The 13223-nt window shown below is 46.6% G+C and overlaps 1 protein-coding gene across 4 annotated transcripts in view; it reads left to right on the top strand.

The window, feature by feature from the left end:
- phldb2b (pleckstrin homology-like domain, family B, member 2b) overlaps nucleotides 1-13223 on the top strand; it is a 185953-nt gene that overhangs the window by 18857 nt on the left and 153873 nt on the right. For all 4 annotated transcript variants that reach the window (XM_052013321.1, XM_052013323.1, XM_052013324.1 and 1 more), the window contains exon 2: nucleotides 6434-6539. The gene's annotated coding sequence lies outside the window, so the exon portion shown is untranslated. The remainder of the gene's footprint in view (nucleotides 1-6433; nucleotides 6540-13223) is intronic.

Here is a 13223-nt window from a genome sequence, read left to right as displayed (position 1 = left end):
GGCACCAGCAGCATCAGTGTAACATTGGTGTCCATCCTATCACTGACTCCTTTTTGGTTGACCCATTATGGGAAGGTCGTGGAGGCTTTGGAGAGGGTGCAGAAGAGGTTTACCAGGATGCTGCCTGGATTAGAGGGTATGAGCTTTAAGGAGAGGTTGGACAAACTTGGGTTGTTTTCTCTGGACGGTTGGAGGCTGAGGGGAGACCTGATAGAAGTTTATAAAATTATGAGAGGCACAGATAGGGCAGACTGTCAGAGTCTTTTTCCCAGGGTAGAAATGTCAAATACTAAAGGACATGCATTTAAGTGAGAGGGGAAAAGTTTAAGGGTGATGTGTGGGGCTAGTTTTTTTTTTACCCAGAGGATGGTGGGCGCCTGGAACAGGCTGCCTGAGGTGGTGGTGGAAGCAGGTACGATAGTGGTGTTTAAGAAGCTGTTAGATAGACACATGTTCCCACCATTGAGGACATCTTCAAGAGGCGGTGCCTCTAGAAGGTGGCATCCATCACTAAGGATGCTCACCATCTGGGACATGCCCTCTTCTCGTTACTACCATCGGGGAGGAGGTAGAGGAGCCTGAAAACCCACACTCAATGTTTTAGGAATAGCTTTCTCCCCTCTGACATCAGATTTCTGAACTTTACCTCATTATTCCTCTTTTGCACTTTTTTTTGGTAACTTATAGTAATTTTTATGTCATTGCACTGCACTGCTGCAGCAAAACAACAAATTTCACGACATATGTCAGTGATAATCAACCTGATTCTGAATATGCAGGGAATGGAGGGATATGTATTATGTGGAAGCAGAAGCAATTTAGTTTAATTTAGCATCGTTCAGAAAGCTGTTCCTGAATCGTTGAGTTTGGATCTTCAGGCTCCTGTACCTCCTCCCTGATGGTAGCAATGAGAAGGGGGCATGTCCTGGATGGTGAGGGTCTTTAATGATAGATGCCGCCTTCTTGAGGCACTGCCTCTTGATGTCCCCGTTGGTAGGGAAAGTTGTGCTTGTGATGGAGCTGACTGAGTCTACAACCCTCTGCAGCCTCTTGCATTGGAGGATCCATACCAGGCTGTGATGCAACCAGTCAGGATGCTCTCCACTGTACATATATACAAATTTGTAAGAGTCTTTGGTGATATACCAAATCTCCTCAAACTCCTAACAAAGTAGAGCTGCTGGCATGCCTTCTTCACAATTGCATCATTGTGTTGGGCCCAGGATAGATTCTCTGTGATGTTGACGCCCAGGAACTTAAAGCTGCTCACTTTTTCCACCACTGACCCCTCAATGAGGACTGGTGTGTGTTCTCCCGACCTTCCCTTCCTGAAGTCCACAATCATTTTCTTGGTCTTGTTGATGTTGCAACACCACTCAACCAGCAGATCTGTCTCACTCCTGTACGCTTCCCTGTCACCATCTGAGATCCTACTAACAACGGTGGTGTCATGGGCAAATATATAGATGGTGTTTGAGCTGTGTTTAGCCACACAGTCATGAGTGTAGAGAGAATAGAGCAGTGGACTAAGCATGCATCCTTGACCTGCGCCTATGTTGATAGTCAGTAAGCAGGAGCTGTTATTGCCAATCAACACTGACTGTGGTCTCACTATAAGGAAGTCGAGGATCTAGTTGCAGAGGGATGTACAGAGACCCAGGTTTTGAAGCTTGGTGATTAGTGCTGAGGGAGTGATGGTGTTGAACGCCGAGCTGTAATCAATAAACAGCAGCCTGACATACGTCTTGTGGTTGTCTAGGTGCTCCAAGGCATAGTGGAGAGCCAGTGAGATTGCGTCTGCTGCAGACCTGTTGTGGCGGTAGGTGAATTGCATTGGGTCCAGGTCCTTGCCCAGGCAGGAGTTAATTCTAGCCATAACCAACCTCTTGAAGCACTTCGTCATAGTAGATGTGAGTGCTACCAGGTGATAGTCATTGAGGCAGCTCACCCTACTCTTCTTGGGCACTGGAATGATTTCTGCCCTTTTGAAGCAAGTGGGAACCTCCAGATTACAGCAGTGAGAGATTGAAGATGTCCTTCAATACCCCAGCCAGTTGGTCGGCACAGGTTTTCAGTACCCAGCTAGGTACACTGTCAGGGCCTGATGCTTTGCAAGGGTCACCCTCTTGAAGGATGTTTGGACATCGGCCCCCCCAGACCGAGATCACAGGATTATCAGATGCTGTGGGGATTCGCATATACAGTATGTAGTGTTATCCCCCCTTTCAAACCATGCATAAAAGGCGTTGAGCTCATTGGGGAGTGAAGCATCACTGCCATTTACGCTGTTGGGTTGCGCTTCCTAGGAAGTAATGGCATGCAAACCCTGCTACAGCTGTCATCCGATTTTGTCTCTAGCTTCACTCAGAATTGCCTTTTCGCTCTCGTGATGGCCTTCCGTAGGTCGTACCTGGACTTCTTGTAGGGTTCTGGACTGCTGGTCTTGACCGCCACAGATCTGGCCCTCAGCAGACTGCGAATCTCCTGGTTCATCCAGGGCTTCTGGTTTGGGAAAACTCAGTATGTTCTCGAAGGCACACACTCATCCGTGCAGGTCTTGATGAAGTCAGTGACAGCCGTGGCATATTCATTCAGATCTGAAGATGAATCCCTGAATATGGTCTAGTCCACCGATTCAAAGCAGTCCTGTAAACGCTCCTCTGCCTCTCTTGACCATACCTTCGCTGTCCTCACCACTGGTCCTGTGGTCCTCAGTCTCTGCCTATATTGTGGGAGTAGAAGTACAGCCAGGTGATCAGACTTGCCAAAGTGTGGGCACAGGATGGCACGGTAGGCGTTCTTGATGGTGATGTAACAGTGATCGTGTTGGTTCCTCTGGTTCTGCAGGTGACGTGTTGGTAGTTGGTCAGAGACTTCTTCAAGCTAACCTGGTTGAAGTCCCTCGCAATGATCGCGAAGGCATCAGGGTGCACTGTCTCATGACTGTTGACCACAGTGCTTAGCTCCCCCCAGTGCCAGCTTGACATTTCTCAGGTGGAAGGTAAACTGCTACCAGGATGACGGTGGAGAACTCCCTCGGCAGGTAGAACGGACAACACTTGACCACCAGATGTTCCTGGTCAGTGGAGCAGGACGACATCAGTACAACATCGTGGGCCGAAGGGTCTATTCCTGTGCTGTACTGTTCTATGTTCCATGATCTCCCAATCTACCTCATCATGCTCCTTGTACTTTATTTGTCTACCTGCACTGTACTTTCTCTGTAACTGTAACACTATATTCTGCGTTCTATTTTTCTTTTGTACGATCTACAGAAGGTTCTGTTTGGCCTTGACAAGCATTAGTCAGAGCTTGGCTGAGGCTTCAGGGAGGGCAGCCTAGAATGTCCCTGGAGAGAGGTGCCACCAAACCATGGCTTGCCACTGGGCCCAGACATTGTATGCTAATCAACAGGACTTAAAGGCAAAAAGTCTGTTAAGAACACACAAAATAGGAGCAGGGGTGGGCTATTCAGCCCCTTGTGACTGTCCCACCATTCAACAAGATCATGGCTGATCTTTTACCTCAGCGGCATTTTCCCGCACCAATCCCATACCCCTTAATTTCCTCCATATCGAAAATTCTCCCAATCTCTGTCTTGAATATACTCATCAATTGATTCTCCACTACCTCAAGAGTTGAGAATTCCAAAGCTTCACTGTTCTCTGGGTGAAGGAATGTAATCTCGTCTCTGCCCTGAATGGCTAACTTTTGAAACCTGGTTCTAGACACCCCAGCCAGAGGAGACGTCAGCCCCACAAATATCCTGTCAATTCCTGTAAGAAATGTCCACATTTTAATGAGATCACCTCTCATTCTTCTAACCTCAGCAGGGTATAGAGTCAAATTGTTAAGCTCAAAAACTGCAGATGCTGGAAAAAATACCTGGCAGGTCAGGCAGCATCTGTGTGGAGAGAAAAAATAGAGTTTGTTTTACAGCTTGATGAGCTTTTGCCAGAACTAGCCATTTGCAACACAAACAGGAAAGACTGGTTATCTGAAACTGAATCAGAATTATTATCATAGATTTAGATCACGTGAAATTTGTTGTTTTGTGGCAGTACAGTGCAAAGACTTAAAATTACTATAAATCACTAAATAAATAAATAAATAAATAAAGCGAAATAAAAGAATAATGAGGTAGTGTTCATGGACCATTCAGAAGTCTGTTGGCAGAGGGGAAGAAGCTGTTCCTGAATCGTTGAGTGTGAGTCTTCAGGCTCCTGTACCTCCTCCCTGAAGGTAGCAACGAGAAGAGGGCATGTCGTGGGTGGTGAGGGTCCTTAATGATGAATGCTGCCTTCTTGAGGCACCATCTCTTGAAGATGTTCTCGATGGTGGGGAGGGTTGTACCCATGATGGAGCTGGCTGAGTCTACAACCCTCTGCAGCTCTTGTGATCCTGTGCATTGGAGCCTCCATACCAGGCAGTGATACAACCAGTCAGAATGCTCTTCACTGTACATCTATAGAAATTAGTAAGAGTCTATGGTGACATACCAAATCTCCTCAAACTCCTAATGAAGTAGAGCCACTGGCTTGCCTTCTTCATGATTGCATCAATGTGTTAGGCCCAGGATAATTCAGTAGAATTGTTCAGTGTTGAGACTTGAGGGTTCTGTCCCATTCTCACTCTGATCTTTCTACCTATGGCTACCATTCCAATGAAGCCCAATGTAAGCTTGAGGAACATCACCTCTTCCTTCTGAGCACTCATCCATCATTGCAGAATCTGCAATTTCTTCAAAATCAAAACTTAACCAAGGCTTTATTAATTGTGACAATCAGTTTTCATCAGTTTTCCATCCCAGACCGAGACACAAGATAAGGATGATGCTAACAGGGTAGAGCTTTGGGAGCTCTCTGACCAACCTTGGTACCCTATGAAAGGCTTGCACTGTTGCTACTTCAGGAAGTCAAAGAAACTCAAGTTTATGGTCGTGTGCACAAGTACATGTATGCACAGGTGCAATGGAAAACTTACCTGCAGCAGCATCGCAGGCACATAGCATCAGATACACAACATTCACAAGATAAACAAATTATTACACAATTTTTACAAGAAAGAACACAATTAAAATTTTTTAAAGTCCATTGTAGTGCAAAGTGGTCATAGTATTGCTATACTAAGGTAGTGCTTGGGTTGTGCTAGTTGGCCAAATGGTTGAAGGGAAGTAGCTGTTCTTGAACCTGGTGGTGTGGGACTTCAGGCTTCTGTATGTTCTGCCTGATGGTATCTGTTAGAAAATGACATGGCCTGGATGGTGGGGATCTTTGATGATAGATGCCTTCTTGAGGCAGTGCCTCATGTAGTTACTACCAATAGTGGGGAGGGATGTGACCGTGATGTATTGGACAGAGTCCACTACTCTCTGCAGCTTCTTACATTCCTGCACATTCAAATTGCTGTACCAGACCATGATGGCTGAATATTTTCAACCGTACATCTGCAGAAGTTTGTTAGAGCATTCAATCCTAAACCACTTTGCAGACAGCTTTTTAAATATATAAATAAAAATACAGTGGATCATGGAAATAAAACAGAAGAGACTGGGAATACTCAGTAGGTCAGGCAGCAGCTGTGGAGATGGAAACAGACCTAACAGTTAGAATTGATGATCTTTCACCATTATTCACACCTGACCTGGTGTTGCCTGGCCTGCTGTGTGTTCCCAGGTGGTAAAGAAGGCATATGGTATGCTTGCCTTTATTAGTCGAGACATTGAGTTCAAGAGTCAGGAAATTATGTTGCAGCTTTATGAAACTCTGGTTAGGCCACATCTGGAGTATCGCATTCATTTCTGGCGCCCCATTATAGGAAGGATGTGGAGGCTTTGGAGAGGGTGCAGAAGAGGTTTACCTGGATACTGCCTGGGTTCAGAGGGCATGTGCTATGGGGAGAGTTTGGACAAACTTGGGTTGTTTTCTCTGGTGCGGCAGAGGCTGAGGCTTGAGGTTTAGAAAAGAGGTTTATAAAATTATAAGAGGCATCAGTAGAGGATACAGCCAGTATCTTTTTCCCAGGGTGGAAATGTCTAATACTAGAGGGCATGCATTTAAGGTGAGTGGAGGAACGTTCAAAGGAGATGTGCAGGGCGAGTACTTTACACAGAGAATGGTGGGTGCCTGGAACAGGCTGCCAGGGGTGGTGGTGGAAGCAGAAGCATTTAGGAGCCTCTTAGATAGGCACATGAATGTGCAGAGAATGGAGGGATACAGACATTGTGTAGGCAGAAGGAATTAGTTTATTTAGGTGTTTAGTTACTAGTTTAAAATTAACTTGGCACAACATCATGGGCCAAAGAGCCTATTCCTGTGCTGTACTGTTCTATGTATTTGAGATGTTTAGTTTGATATGTAGTGCTGTAATGTGTTGAGATGCACTAACTAAGTGTTGTTGACCTCTCTCTCTTTTTCTCTCTCTCTCTCTCCAGAAGCTCTTTAATCCCAGTTATAAAGAATGGTCCTCGGGTATTACATGCCAGTTACGTGACGGAACAGAGTGGGTAGATCTCTGAAGTAACAACCATGGGCATACAGGTATGGTCACTTTTGACGGGGGTGGTCACTGCTACTGCTACTGGAGAGACCATGAAATCCATTAAAGGAATGCCACATACATTCACAGTGTGATGCTGGAATGGGGAAAAGGTTTGATGGACAGGGGACCATGGAGACCAGGGGATAGGGGACCTGACTATGGCAGCTGAGAGGCTGAAGTGCAATTTATTAGAATTTCTACATCACTGGGATTCAGAATGAGGTGGAAAGATGACCCTCTGATTGGGAGTCAGTGGTGTGGAAGAGAAGTAAACACAAGAAGCTGTAAATGTGGGAATCTGCAGCAAAAAACAAACTGCTGGAGTGAATGCAGCCCAGTCCATCACACAAACCAGCCTCCCCTCTATTGACTCCGTCTACACTTCACACTGCCTTGGGAAAGCAGCCAACATAATCAAGGACCCTGGTCATTCTCTTTTGTCCCCCCTTCCATTGAGCAGGAGATACAAAAGTTTGAGAGCACAAACCATCAGACTCGAGGACAGCTTCTATCCTGCTGTTATCAGACTCTTGAACAGACCTCTTTTATGATAAAGGTGAATTCTTGATCTCTCAATTGACCTCATTGTGGCCCTTGCACCTTATCTGTCTGCCTGCACTGCACTTTCTCTGTAACTGTAACACTATATTTCTGTTTCTTTGTCCTTTCGCACTACCTCATTGTACAGCATGATCTGACTGGATGGCACACAAACAAAAGCTTTTCCCTGTATCTCGGTACATGTGACAATAATAAACCAATTACCAATTCAGCAAGTCAGGCAGCATCTGTGGAGGCAGAGTTCAATCAACGTTTTGGATTGAGACCCTACAACAGTCCTGATGCAGGGTCTCGACCTGAAACGTCAACCATACCTCTGCCTCCACAGGTGCTGACTCACCCGCTGAGTTCCTCCAGCAGCTTGTTCATAATTCAAAGTTGTCACTAAGAGAGGATGGGAAAAACATTCCACGAGTTGTTCTGTGGGAAATGGGGATCTCGTAAACAGAGCCGGGGGTCTTGAAAATCTCAACCACACAGAGTACATGAGATAGACTCACTGAAGCTCTTAAGGAAAAATTGAATGCTTTAGTGAGAGTCTGTTTCCAGAGGCAGGGTGACAGGGGATAGTGTGGGGCAGGAAGGAGGGAGGGAGGAGGGATTTACAGCCTTATGGTGGAGTAATGTGGGTAAATCCTCAGGGCCTGACCGAGTGCATCCTCGGACTTTGTGGGAGGCTAGAGGAGGAATTGCAGAGGCCCTTGTGGAGACATATGCTTCATCGCTAGCTACTGGTGAAGTTCCTGAAGACTGGAAGGTGACTGATGTTGCTCCGTTGTTTAAGAAGGGTAGCAAGGACAGACCAGGGAACGACAGGCTGGTCAGCCTGAGGTCAGTGGTGGGGAAGTTACTGGAGGGAATTCTGAGGGACAGGATCTACCAGCATTTGGATAGACAAGAGTCTGATTAAGAGGGGTCAGCATGGCTTTGTGCGTGGAAGGTTGTGCTTGACGAACCTTTTAGAGTTTTTTTTTGAAGAGGTAACCCAAAAGGTAGATAAGGGTAGGGCAGTGGATGTTGTCCATTTGGACTTTAGCAAGGCCTTTGACAAAGTCCCGCATGGTAGGCTGGTCTGGAAGATTAGGTCCCATGGAATCCAGGGAGAGCTAGTTAGTAGATTCAAAAGTGGCTCAGAGGTAGGAAGCAGAGGGTGATAGTTGAAGGTTGTTTCTCAGAATGGAAGCTGGTGACTAGTGGTGTGCCGCAGGGGTCGGTGTTGGGCCCCTTGTTATTCATTTATTTATCTAAATGATTTGGATGTGAATGCACTAGGCTTGATCAGTAAGTTAGCAGATGGCACTAAATTAGGAGGTGTTGCTGATAGTGAGGAAGGTTATTGTAGATTACAGGGGGATCTTGATCAGTTAGGGAAGTGGGCTGAGAGTGGGAAATGGATTTCAATACAGTTAAGTGTGAGGTGATGCATTTGGAAAGTCAAACCAGCGTAGGACTTATACAATGAATGGTAGGGCACTAGGGAGTGGAGTGGAATGGAACAGAGGGACCTAGGAGTATAAGTGCATAGTTTGTTGAAAGCGGCATCACAGGTAGACTGGGTGGTGAAAAAGGCATTTAACATGCTGGCCTTCATTAGTCAGGGCATTGATTATGGGAGTTGGGACATTGTGTTGCAGTTGTATGAGTCGTTGGTGAGGCAGCACTTGGAATGCTGTATGCAGTTTTAGACATCCTGTAATAGGAAAGATGTGGTCAAACTGGAAAGAATGCAGAAATGAGCTATGAGGATGTTGCCAGGACCAGAGGGCCTGAGTTACAGGGAGAGGTTGGCCAGGCTAGGTCTTTATTCCTTGGAATGTAGGAGAATGAGGGGTGACTTTATAGAGGTTTACAAAATCATCTTGTTAGCAGTCTTTTCGCAGGGTAGGGGAGTCCAAAACTAGGGGGCATAAGTTTAGGATGAGAGGAGAAAGATTTAAAAGGGACCTGAGGGGCAACTTTTTCATGCAAAGAGTGGTGAGTATATGGAACGAGCTGCCATAGGAAGTGGTTGAATCAGGTCCAATAGATACATGGAGGGGTAGTGCTTAGAGGGATATGAGCTGAATGCAGGAAATTGGCACTAGTTGGGTGGGTACTGTGGTCGGCATGGACTTGTTGGGCCGAAGGGTCTGTATGCGCGCCGTATTGCTCTATGACTATGATATTGGGATTAGCTTGGGACAGTATGGACACAGTGAATTGCAAATATCTCCAGGCCTTTGATTTATTGTGAAAGGCTGTGTTACTCTCTCTTGTGAGTTGCTGTTTTTTTCTAGTGTGGTAACTGTTGGTGAAACACGGCAACTTAGAAAGCAATGATCAGCAGGATGTGTGCTGTGGGAGGTACATTAACAGGGCCTGATCCTGTCCTCCAATAAGTGAGCTGCTTGCATCACTGCTTTGGTTGAAGGGTTTCCTTCCACTGGATGTTCAGAGGCCAGCCATCCTCCCTGTCCTGCCTGTGCTGAGGTTAGCTGTTAGTTCCGAGGCCAGCCCTCTATTGTTCTTTCTCTGCACAATGAATTGTAGCTTTGTGCATCAGACCTTTCTGTTGCAACATAAAGTCCGGCAGTGTCAGAATTCCAGGCGTGGGCTGGCTTCGGGATGTATGAGGAGATGTGGGATCAGGGCTGTGCCTTTGGCTCAGCATTCCAAAGGAGGGGCCAGGTTTCCTAACATGAAGCAATGCATCAAAGTGCAGCGGACACCAGAGGACTTGATGTCAAAACAAGGCCCCATCTGCAGAATCAATTAATGGTGAATTCCTTCCTGTGGGGCCAGGGTGAAGGGTTGTTTGGAAAGAATGAGGTGCAAGGTTTTTAACTACTTGTACTGGAGGCTTGCTTATGTGGCTCCAGTTCAGTGAGTGTTGATGCTTGGCCACTCAAACCAACCAACACCTCATCCTCAAATGGAGGATGGGCAGACGGACAACAACAACAGAGATATTAGGTGAGGGGACGGGAGGTTTGGCCAAAGGTTACGGGGGAGGTAGAGAGGTGGAGAAGTTTTGGGAGGGAATTCTGCAGCAGGACGCTGAGGCAGCTGAAGACACGGGCACAATGGTGGGGAGGAGGACAGACTTCAGAGTAAGTGAAGGGTGAGGTCAGGCAGAGAGTTGACAGTGACACAGAAACTTGTTTCCAGTGTCACAGGTTGTCCAGTGCTGTCAGTCATTATAATTTAGTATAGCGGTATTACAGTGCCAGCGACCCAGGTTCAATTCCACGCTGTCTGTAAGGAGTTTGTACGTTCTCCCCATGTCTGCGTGGGTTTCTACTGGGTGCTCTGGTTTCCTCCCACATTCCATAGATGTACAGGTTAGGAGCTGTGGGCATGCTATGTTGGCACTGGAAGAGTGACGACACTTGCGGGCTGCCCCCAGCACATTCTGAGTAACGCAAAAAGACGCATTTCACTGTGTGTTTCATGTACGTGTGACTAATAAATAAATATATTATCTATCTTCAGGGCTCCCCCCACCTCCTGTGACCTGTTTCAGGGCTTCCCTGTGACATGTTTCAAGGCTCCCCCGTTAATCTCTTTTAGGTCTTCCCCCTCCCTGTTTCAGGTCTCCCCCTCCCTGTTTCAGGTCTCCCCTGTGCCTCTCCCTCCTATCTCAGCTGTACAATCTCTGTGCTCTTCCAGTTCTGACCTCCAGCTCACATTTCCTCTGCCCCCCTGTTGCAGGGCCTATCTTGTTCACTGGAAAAGCTGAGGCTCCTGTGAAACCTGGCAGAAGGCCCAGGCTTTTCCTGATGGGTGTGATTGTTGCTGGAATACAGAGCCAGAGCTATCCCACGGTGTCAGCTGCTGTGCTCCTAGTGCTTGCCATGCGTCTAGTCCCCTAATCATGTGGTGCTCTGTGGGAAGTTAAACCAGCGCAGGACTTGTACAGTGAATGGTAGGGCCCTGGGGAGTGTTGTAGTACAGAGAGACATAGGGGTACACGTACATAGTTCCCTGAAAGTGGTGATAGACAGATAGACAGAGTGGGGAAGAAGGCGTTTGGCATGCTGACCTTCATCGTTCAGGGCACTGAGTACAGAAGATGTTACAACTGTAGAAGCCATTGGCAAGACCACACCTGGAGTATTGTGTGCATTTCTGGTTGCCCGGACTTAATGAAGGATTTCACTAAGCTGGAGAGGGTGCAGAAAAGACTCACAAGGTTCTTACCAGGACTGGAGGGCTTGAGTTATAAGAAGAGACTGGATAGGCTGGGACTGTTTTGTCTGCAGTGTAGGAGGCTGAGGGGTGACCTTATAGAGGTTTATAAAAATCATGAGAGGCATAGTTAAAGTGGATGGTCACAGTCTTTTTCCCAGAGTAGGGGAATCTAAAACTAGAGAGTATAGGTTTAACGTGAGAGGGAAAAGATTTAAAGGGGGCCTGAGCGGCAAATTTTTCACACAGAGGGTGGTGTATGGAATGAACTGGTAGAGGCAGGCACAAATACAATGTCCAAAAGACATTGGTACACAGACAGGAAAGATTTAGAGGGATATGGGCCAAATGGGACTAGCTCAGGAAGGCACCTTGGTCAGCATGGAAGTGTTGGGCTGAAGGGCCTATTTCCCTGCTGTATAACTCTATTTTTGTAAATAACAATCAAAGGATCTCCCCACTCCTGTCCAGCACAATGGTGCAAAAAGTTGCTGCTTCCTGTTTGTTAACTAACCTTAAATATAGTCACACAATCAGCAATGGAATCCCAGTCTCTCCAGATTCCTGGCAATCACCTTGTTGGAAGCTAATGGTCCAGGTGAACGACATGCTTGTGAAATGCTCTGTTTTCCTTGTGGGTAAGGTACACTAAACAAGTGGACAGTTAATATGGGATTGGACTTGGGTTTGGTGTTGAACAGCAGGGCCTGAATCAGCCATCTATGTATCTGCTACTTACCTAAACTCAGTGGTCCTCCAAACTCCATCCAAATACAAACTCGCCTCAGGAAATTTAATGGTTCAATCTGGTTGGCAACAGCCCATTGGGGCATGGACAAGGTGAATGCACACAGTTTCTTTTCCCAGGGAAAGGGAATCAAGAACAAGAGGGCATAAGTTTAAGGTGAGAGGGGAAAGACTTGAAAGGGACCTGAGGGGCAACTTCTTCACGCAGAGGGTGGTGTGTATATGGAATGAGCTGCCAGAGGAAGTGGTTGAGACAGGTACAATTACAATGTTTAAAAGACATTTGGACAGGTACATGGATAGGAAAGGTTTGATGGGATATAGACCAAATGGGACTAATTTAGGTGGACATCTTCATTGGCGTGGACGATTTGGGCAGAAGGGTCTGTTTCCGTGCTGTATAATGCTTTGACCCTATACATAACCCTATGCACTTATGTGAAGAGCAGAAGGATGACGAGAGTAAAGGTAGGACCGATTAGAGACAAAGATGGGAAGATGTGCCTGGAAGCTGTGGAAGTGGGTGAGGTCCTCAATGAATACTTCTCTTCAGTATTCACCAAGGAGAGGGGCCTTGATGACGCTGAGGAAAGTGTTGGTAAGGGTAATGTTCTAGAGTATGTAGATATCAAGAGAGAGGATGTGTTGGAGCTGTTAGAAAATATTAGGAGAGATAAGTCCCTGTGGCCTGACAGAATATTCCCCAGTCTGCTCCGTGAGGCAAGGGAGGAGATTGCTGAACCATTGGCTAGGATCTTTGAGTCCTCGTTGTCCACGGGAATGGTACCGGAGGATTGGAGGGTGACAAATGTTGTCCCCTTATTCAAAAAAGGTAGTAGGGATAGTCTAGGGAATTATAGACCAGTGAGCCTTACATCTGTGGTGGGCAAGCTGTTGGAAAGGATTCTAAGAGATAGGATCTATGAGCATTTAGAGAATCATGGTCTGATCATGGACAGCCAGCATGGCTTTGTAAAGGGCACATCATGTCTCACAGGCCTAATAGGGTTCTTTGAGGAGGTGACCAGGCAATTGATGAGGGTGGTGCAGTAGATGTGGTCTACATGGATTTTAGTAAGGCATTTGACAAGGTCCCACATGGTCAGCTTCTTCAGAAGGTCAGAGGGCATGGGATCCAGGGAAGCTTGGCCATGTGGATTCTGAATTGGCTTGCCTGTAGAAAGCAGAGGGAGTGCATTCAGATTGGA

This window comes from Pristis pectinata, chromosome 4, assembly GCF_009764475.1.
Source record: "Pristis pectinata isolate sPriPec2 chromosome 4, sPriPec2.1.pri, whole genome shotgun sequence".
Taxonomy (NCBI): domain Eukaryota; kingdom Metazoa; phylum Chordata; class Chondrichthyes; order Rhinopristiformes; family Pristidae; genus Pristis; species Pristis pectinata.
The sequence above is the reverse complement of the archived record's forward strand: the minus strand, read 5'-3'. Positions and strand labels throughout refer to the sequence as shown.